Source organism: Elephantulus edwardii, unplaced genomic scaffold, assembly GCF_000299155.1.
Source record: "Elephantulus edwardii isolate Elephantulus edwardi_28Jun2011 unplaced genomic scaffold, EleEdw1.0 scaffold00012, whole genome shotgun sequence".
In the NCBI taxonomy this organism is placed as follows: domain Eukaryota; kingdom Metazoa; phylum Chordata; class Mammalia; order Macroscelidea; family Macroscelididae; genus Elephantulus; species Elephantulus edwardii.
In genome coordinates this window covers 6785137-6793905 of record NW_006399762.1, presented here as the reverse complement: position 1 = coordinate 6793905, position 8769 = coordinate 6785137, and positions in this window count along the sequence as shown.

The following is an 8769-nucleotide window of genomic DNA, read 5'->3' as shown; positions in this document are numbered from 1 at the left end:
ATCTTGTATCCTGCCATTTTGCTGAATTGGTTAACTACGTCCAATAGTTTTCTTGCTGAGTCTTTAGGGTTTTCTAAGTATACTATCATATCATCTGCATAGAGAGATAATTTTACCTTCTCTTTGCCAATGTCTTATTTACTTCTCCTGTCTTATTATTATTGCTATGACTTCCTAGCTCGAAAGCAGGAGTTAAATCCACATCCATAATAGCTTGCCTCTGGAAACCCTATGAACCTGGAGAAAGGACGAAAGTTAGACTGGTGTCCAGATCTTTCATTCATAGGGTCACTATGAGTTGCCTCCAATTTGAGAGCACTTAACAACAACAACAATGACTTCCAATACAACATTCAATAGGAGAAGTGATAGTGGGCATCCTTGCCTAGTTCCTTTTCTCAAAGGGAATGCCTTTACTCTCTCTCCATTGAGAACACTGTTGGCTTTTGACTTTGTATGTACACTTTTTACTATGGTGAGGAAATTCTCCTCTATTCCTATTTTGTTGAGTGTTTTAATCAGGAAAGGGTGTTGGATTTTATAAAAGGCTTTTTCTGCATCAATGATATGATCATGTGGTTTTGGTTTTTTGCTTTGTTAATGTGATGAAAAGGTTGAGATTGTTAACAATTACCACTTGCTTAGCTCCACAATCAACACTCTTAAAATCAGCAGTCAGGAAATCAAAAGATAAATTGCACTGTGAAATCTGCTGCCAGGGACATCTCCAGAATGTTGAAAAGCAAGGATGTCAGTCTACAGACTAGGATGTGCCTAATCCAGGCCGTGATCTTTGCAATTACTTGCTAGGAATCAGAGAGCTCTGCGATGACTAAGGACAACAGAAGAAGAATCAATGCCTTCTAATTGTGTTGCTGAAGAAGAGCCTTGAACATACCATGGACTTCCAAGAAAACAGACAGGTCTGTCTTGGAAAGGGTGAAAGCAAGTTTCTCCTTAGAGGCTAGGATTTTTAAGCTTTGTCTCACAAAATTTGGGCATGTGGTGAGGAGAGACTGGTCCTTGGAGAAGGACATCACGCTTGGAATGGTGGAGGGACAGTGGAAGACCCTGGATGAAATGGATTGATAGAGTGACAGGGAAAACCAGGTTGATGTGTCAGAATTAGTGAAACTGGCTCAGGACAGAGCAGTGTTCAGAGAGTACATATGCTATACATAGGGTCACTATGGTCACAGGTGACTCGATGACACATAACAACAACAGCATGCATGCACTCAGTACGTAATCTTTTCAGAAACTTGCTATGCCTCTGAGATCTGGAAAATTAATAAGGATGACAGAAAAAAAATTTATGCCGTTGAGCTGTTGTAGTGGATATGATTGCTGAAAATATCATGGATTGCCAAAAAAAGCAAATATTTCTTGGAGAAAGTGTAGTCCTTGGAGGCAAGGATAATGAAGCTTTGTTTCATATACCTCTGACTTCTTGGGAGAGGCTATTCCTTGGAGAGGGATATCATCGTGGGAAATGTGGAGGTTCAGTAAAAGAGAGGAAGACCTTCAATGAGATGGATTAACCCAGTGACTTTTGCAGTAGACTTCAGTGTGTCAGAAATTGTGAAGATGGCACAAGATAAGGCAAGATTCAGATCTGTTGTTCATCAGGTCACTATGAGTTGTACTTAACAACACCTAACAACATCAAGAAAAAAAATAAAATTGAGAGATTCTATTACTGGTTATTTTAGGGAAAATACATATCAAAGAATATTTCCTGTGCTTGATCTTAGCTCATTTTACCAATCTCCATTAATTATAGTAAACATTTTCATCAACTCTTAGTAAATTATCTATAACGTAATTATTTTTGCAGAGAACAAACCTTCTTGGCTCTGGTGTCCACAATACTATTTCTACAGCATACAATGTCATTAAGATACCAGCCTAGCAACAACTAACATTTAACAAAACACTTTTAGAAACTTCTTTAGTCATTTCAAAAAGACTCTTAAGTTTTAGCAAGCAACATCACATACATTCATTCATAATCACCCATATCCCTACCCCCTCATCTAAAACTAACCTCTACTTTCGTATAAAATACACAATATACACGTCTGCTTCGTTGGAAGTACAGATATTTAAGTACAGATATTCAAGTAATGTGTGAAGAATGAATTCTCAAGTGATCACACTCTTAGGAAAGTTTTGTGGTGATTCTATTGTTCCCTCATTTCTACCTCCCTCACATCCAAATCTGTTTTATTAATTTAAGTCATCTTTCCTGTCTTTGTGATTGATTCTTTCGGAATCATACCAACTTCTCAAAAAAAAAATCATTACTGTTGTTGTTATACGCCATCAAGTCTCCTGCGACTCACAGCAACCATATATATGTACAACAGCTCTGAACTCTGCCCTATTCTGAGCAAATTGACAGACCCAATCCCACTTCTCCAGTCACTGAGTCAATCCATCTCATTTTGGGTCTTCTTCTCCTGCACTGTCCCTTCATCCTTACAAGCGCGATGGTCTTCTCCAAGGACTGGTTTTCTTGTGCCACATGCCTTAAGTATGTGAGATGGAACTCAAAATCCTTGTCCCCCAGGGAGTATCTTGGTTTCACCCTCTCCAAGACAGACTTACTTGTTTTCTTGGATTTCCATGATATGTTCAAGACTCTTCTCCAGCACCACATCTCAAAAGCATTGATTCTCCTTCTGTCATCATTAGCTACTGTCCAGCTCTCTGACACATAGCAAGTAATTGCAAAGACCATGGCCTGTTTCAGGTGCTCTTGAATTTCCAAACTGACATAATTGCTCTTCTGTACTCTAGAGAGGTCCCTGATAGCAGACTTTCCCCAATGCAATTCATCTTTTGGTTTCTTCACTGCTGATGCCAAGAATGTTAATTGTGGAACCAAGCAAGCTGAAATTAACAATATCAATCTTTTCATCTATTATGAAGCTGTTAATTGACCCTTTGTTTCTTGAACAATGTTGGTTGTACCTTCTCTGTCTTGTGACAATGTTTTTAATCCTTGTACTTTTTTTACTTATGATTTTAACTCTTCCACTGTTTGTGACTTCTTCAGTACCAGTTCTTGGAAGTGCATTTTGGTATTTTCTTTCGTTTTCTTGTCCTTAGAGTATTGATTGGGTCTATGATCTGGTGTGTTTATTTTAGGATAAGGCTTGCATTCCTTTATATAATGTTTACAGCGGCCTGCTGCCTCCTTGGCGTTATGTAAAGTTCTTGTTATGAGTAATGCAGTTTTGTGTGCAGGTTATTATTATTCATTTCTTATCTTTACGATGCTGTTGGTAGAATTGCAGATTCTAAGTGTTGCCCTTGATTCAATTTCTCAGTGTCAATCTTCCCTGTTGGCCTTCTGTAGATGGTTCTGCTCCCTTTTCCTATGGCACATTTCTCATCCTGTTGTCCTCGGACGACTAGGAAGCTAGAATCTCTTTGTCCAGCTGTGATAGACTCACTTCTCTGTCCTACCCTCTAATTTGATGCTATAGGGCAGTTCATCTGAGCAGTAGGCAAAAGTGACTGCTTCAGCCTGTGTCCTCTACTGTGGCTGGACAAGAAGGGGCTGTTATCCCTTCTTGAGTTGACAAAGCCCCTGTTGAGCTGGAAAGTCACAGGAATGCTACACAGGACACTTTCCATCCTAGGTCTTGCTTGGTTGGTGCTCCCTGTGTACCTCTGCCTTCTCCTGAGACTGGACTTCTGTGTTAGCAGGCAAAGCCTCTGAGAAGCTGGTAAAATCTCAAGAATTCTTCCCAGGATACTTCCATTCCTACCTCTTGGTTGGTTGATGCTCATGCTATCTTTGCCTTCTCCTGAGACTGGACTTCTGTGTTAGCAGACATAGCTTCTGGGGAGCTGGAAAAAAATCTCAGGAATGCCACTCAGGATACTTTCTTCCCCAAGTCTAGATGCTGAGAGATACATGTGTCCTATTCTGTAACTGGATGAAAAGAGTTGTTCCCCTCTAACCATACAAAATTCCAGAAATGCTGCTCAGGACACTTTCCTCCCCAACTTGATTCTCTAGGTGTATGGTGGACTTTGAGGCACTTTCCTCAGTGCTGGCTGGTCTGTGTGTCCCACAGAGCTCTCCTCTCAATTCCGTCTGGGGAAGCTCAGACACTGGAGTGGGGGATCGGGGATCGGTAAGCAGGGCTCTTCTTTCTCTGTTTCCTGGTTCCCAGTGGTGAATGGGTGGATGGAGGTGGGGAGGATTCAGTGGATTCCTGAAGGTTGGGTGGATTTACAGTGGCCCAAAAGGTCCTTTCCTCACTGCTGGCTTATCAAAGTGGCTCACAGATTTTGCTGGTTCCTGGAGGCCGTATTTTAAAACTATCCTTTCTTTGCCTCTCATATTCTTCTCTCTCTGGGAATAATCATTAGGAATAAAAGACTGTCTAGTTTTCAGTTATAAGGAATTATGCTGTCAACCCAAAGGCAGACAGTTTGAATACACCAGCTATTTCAGAGAAGAAAGCTGGAAAATCTCCTTTCATGTGATTTACAGCCTCTGAAAACCCAGTGGTGAGTTGGCTAAGAGTCTAGTCTAATTTGACAGCACATAGCAACAACCTCAATAGTTTTGGTAGTAAATCTTCATCTGTAATACCAATAATCATTGTCTTTGTACATTGACTTCTAGATTTTACTTAACACATAAAACATGGATTAATTACCACATATTATAATAAGGTGCACTTTTAAGTTTGTAAGTTCCTTAACAGTATAAAACGGCAGCCGTTTGCTTTGGTAAATACTGACAGTCCTGGAAACTCTACAGGCCAGTTCTACTATCCTATTGTTATAAGGAGAAGTCAGTCATTGGAAAATTACATCATGCTGGAAAAACTCGAGAGAGAAAGAGAGAAAGTATCCAATAAGGTGGATTAAGACAGTGAGCATAGCAATGAGCTTGAATATATCAGAGATCATGAGGATGGCATAGCACAGGGCCCAATCTGTTGTTCAAAATGTTGCTGTGAGTTGTAGTCAACAGCAACTAACATCAAACAATAGGATCAGAAGCACTATGGGATGGAATTAGGTCAATGGCAGAGGTTTATCAATAAGTTTTTATTTAAATAATTAAAAAATACTTAATATAGTTAAACAACAGCATGATTATATTTTTCTGTTCTAAAAATACTTTTTGCAAAATTCAGATAAATATTTATACCACTTCCTTTTTCTATTTTTTAACTTTTTTGTAGATATTGATTTACTTTATTTCAATATATTATTTTCTAATATAATACTATGTAATGCATTAAATGTTTCAATAATAACTTAAAGATAACCAGTACAAATCCACCCATAGCTCCTCAAAAGAAAGATGGGTACTCTTCGGCATAAATATTTACAGCCCCATAAACTCAATGGAGGGTTACTCTGGTTTGGAATTGACTGCAGGGCGGTAGTGATGTATTCTACTTTGCTTAATCTAACTAGATATTTAAGAGACTGGATTGTTTTTGTGTACCATCAAGTCGGAATCGACCCATAGCTAGCCCTCCCACAGGTTTTCAGAGACAGTAATTAATCATGGAAGGAGACTTCACATCTTTCTCCCCCAGAGCAGCTAGTGGATTTGAACTAAGTGCCTTTGGGATTACAGCGCAGAGTCTTATCAGTAGGCCACCAAAGCCGATATCCTGTGATATAATAAAAAATTGATGAAAGCAATCTAATCTACAAAATTTTTTTAATGTTTATTCTCCATTGCTGTTGTAGGTGTCATTGAGTTAAGTATGACTCATAGTGACCCTATGAACAAAAAAATCTGAGCCCTGTTCTATCCTTTGCCATCGTTATACTTCCTGCCACACAAGAGACCATTGCAGCAGTCACCATGTCAATTCTCCTGGTTGAGGATCTTCTTTTTCACCATCCCTCCACCCTTCCCAACATTATGTCCTTCTCCAAGGAATAGACCCTCTAGCAACAAGCCCAAAGTATGTGAGGTGAAGTCTCATCATTCTATTCTCCAATGAGCATGCCAGCTACACTCTCTCCAAGCCATATCTGATCGTTCCTTTTGCTGTCCATTAGATGTTCAGTGCTCTTCTCCAACACTACAGCCCAAAGGCATCAATTATTTTTCTGTCATCCTTATTCATTGCCAAGCTCTCAGATGCCTAGTAAGTAATTGTAAAGACTATGGCCTGAATCAGATGCACCTTAGTCCTCACACTGACATCATTATTCCTCAATAATTTGGAAAGGTCCCTAACTGAAGATTTTCCCTGTGAATGCATTTCCTTATTACCTAACTGCTGGTACCAAAGGTGTTTATTGTAGATCCAAGCAAAATGAAGTTGACATTTTCAATCTCCTCTCCATCCATCATGACGCTGCCTATCCATACAGTGGTACGAATCTTTGTTTTCTTGACATTGAAATGCAATCCATATCGAAGGCTGCTTTCCTTAATCTTCTGCCACAACAAGTGTTTCAAATCCTCCTCACTTTCTGCAAGTTTGTGTCATCTGTATAATGCAGGTTGTTGATAACTTTGCCTCCAATCCTTATTCTCCATTAGTATACTCAACTAAAAATATTTTACAAATCATTTATTTTAAAACTTGCACTTTATGCAACAATGAATGAATGGAAATAAAAAATCTCTGTAAATTTTTATTAAAATTAATAATAAATTAAAACCAAAAAATAAAATAAATTAAAAAAATGTTAATGTAGAACAAATAACTCAGAAAATTTAGGTGAGAATGTTTGCACAACCTGAAAAGTTCAGTCTCACTGAATTGGTTGCATAGAAGCTACTGAATTGGTGTATGTTTTACTGTTTATATTTTCAACAACAAAATAAAAAAAATTGTAGAATGGTGTAGCTGGAAAGTATTTTGTAAGCAGAGGAATAAAGGGCTGTCAGCATCAGATTAGAAGAAACTTTCTCAACCAAAGAATTCAAATTTTTGTAAAAGTGAAACTGGATTTTTACTTCTTAAAATGAGATGGTCATAAAATTTCCCATTCTAAAGGCAGGAACACTTGAAAATTGATAATAACTCACCTACTCCATCTTCATATACCTAACTAAATGCTGTCTAGCTTTTTTTATTATAAAAAAAACCCTTGCAATTTATACTAAAATGTCATCAAATTCATCTTCCCACTAGACTTCTACATGTGTATATATATACACCATGTGAAATACTGGCTATTATGAAGATAAAATTTATCTATTTATCCAGTGTTGTAAGGATTGGAGCTGGTGACAAGCTTTGATCTCCAAAGGCAAACCCAAAAATGCTAAACAGTGTTAGTAAATCACCCAGGCTAGAGGAAGCAGAAACAATCACACCCCAGATGTCCTTTTGCAATGTTGCTAATGCCACCTCATTTTCATCTGCTGCCCTTGAACTCCCTTTGTTTTAGCTTGAAAATGTTGCAGTGCTAAAATGCTTTCCAACATAAACTGCATCACAGAATGTTAACATAGCTCTTTTCATCATTCTTCAAAGTTTTTAAAAAACATTAGTTCTTCTTAATTCTTACTCCAACCAAGTAAACTACTGTTGACTTTTTCAGTAGCTAAAATTCAGTGGATGTCTGTTGGTTCTGCAGCAGTTTCATTGTCAATAATTTACTATGGAAGAAAAAATAAAGAGAAGAACCTCCTCCATTACTTCTTTTCCAGGCATGAAGGCTCATCTTCCAGAATAAACTTCGTCTAATAAATCTATCTTTAGCTTTTTACCCTAAAAAAATTTAAATGATGATAAAGCAGAAAGAAAAGCAGCAGACAGTACCTATGGCTCAGAATCATTATGTTAGGATGTGTGGTATTTTATTTTAGTTTTTGTGTGTGTGTGTGTGTTTTTTTTACTATATTATCCTTTACAGAAATATCAAAGTAGTAATATCTTCATTTGATTGTCTCCAAATCCCTATTCTGGATATTCCCTGAGGTTCAGAGAGGTTAAGAAATTTGTTCAAGGTCAGAGAACTTAAGTGAACTATAAAGGGCTTTAAACAAAGCTCAAGAGACGGGCACAAGGAAGAGAGCAAGATGAATAGAAATGAGAAATTGAAAGTGAAAATGGCAAAAGTGATACTACATTGCTGCAATGAATGTTGTGAAACAAAATGAACATAAATTGTAGATAGGAAAATTCACTTTCATTGTAAACTTCCACTTAAATCACAATACAAAGCCCCCCAAGAAAAACATTGGCCATTCAAAACCAACTTATAGCCCTACAAAGCCACAGGAACATACATTTTATAATATTACCTGTCAAAGAGTAATCAGTTCCTCTCCCATTACAGGAAGAGATTAATTTAATGACAACTAAAATTTTAATTCTGCCATGAGACATTAAGTTGCAAAATATTCATGTTGTTAAGTGTCATTGAGTTAACTACAACTGATAGCAACCCTGTGAATAACAGATCTGGAGCTTGCCCTATCCTGAGCCATCCTCATAATCTTAGATATGTATAAACCTATTTTTACAGTTACTAAGTCAAGTAATTTTGTTGAGAGTTTTCTCTGTCTCTGATCCTACACATTCTTAGTGTGATATTTTTTTTGTGAAGGATTAGACCCTTCTCACATTATGCCCAAAATATGAGATGAAGTTTTATCATCCTTGTCTCTAAGGAGCACCTTGGTTGCATCTTCTCCAAGATAGACTTGTTTGTTCTTTTTGGAAGTTCATGAGATATTCACTATTCTTCTCAAACACCACACTCAAAGACATACATTTTTATTCTGTCATTTTCATTGCTTATCCTATTGTT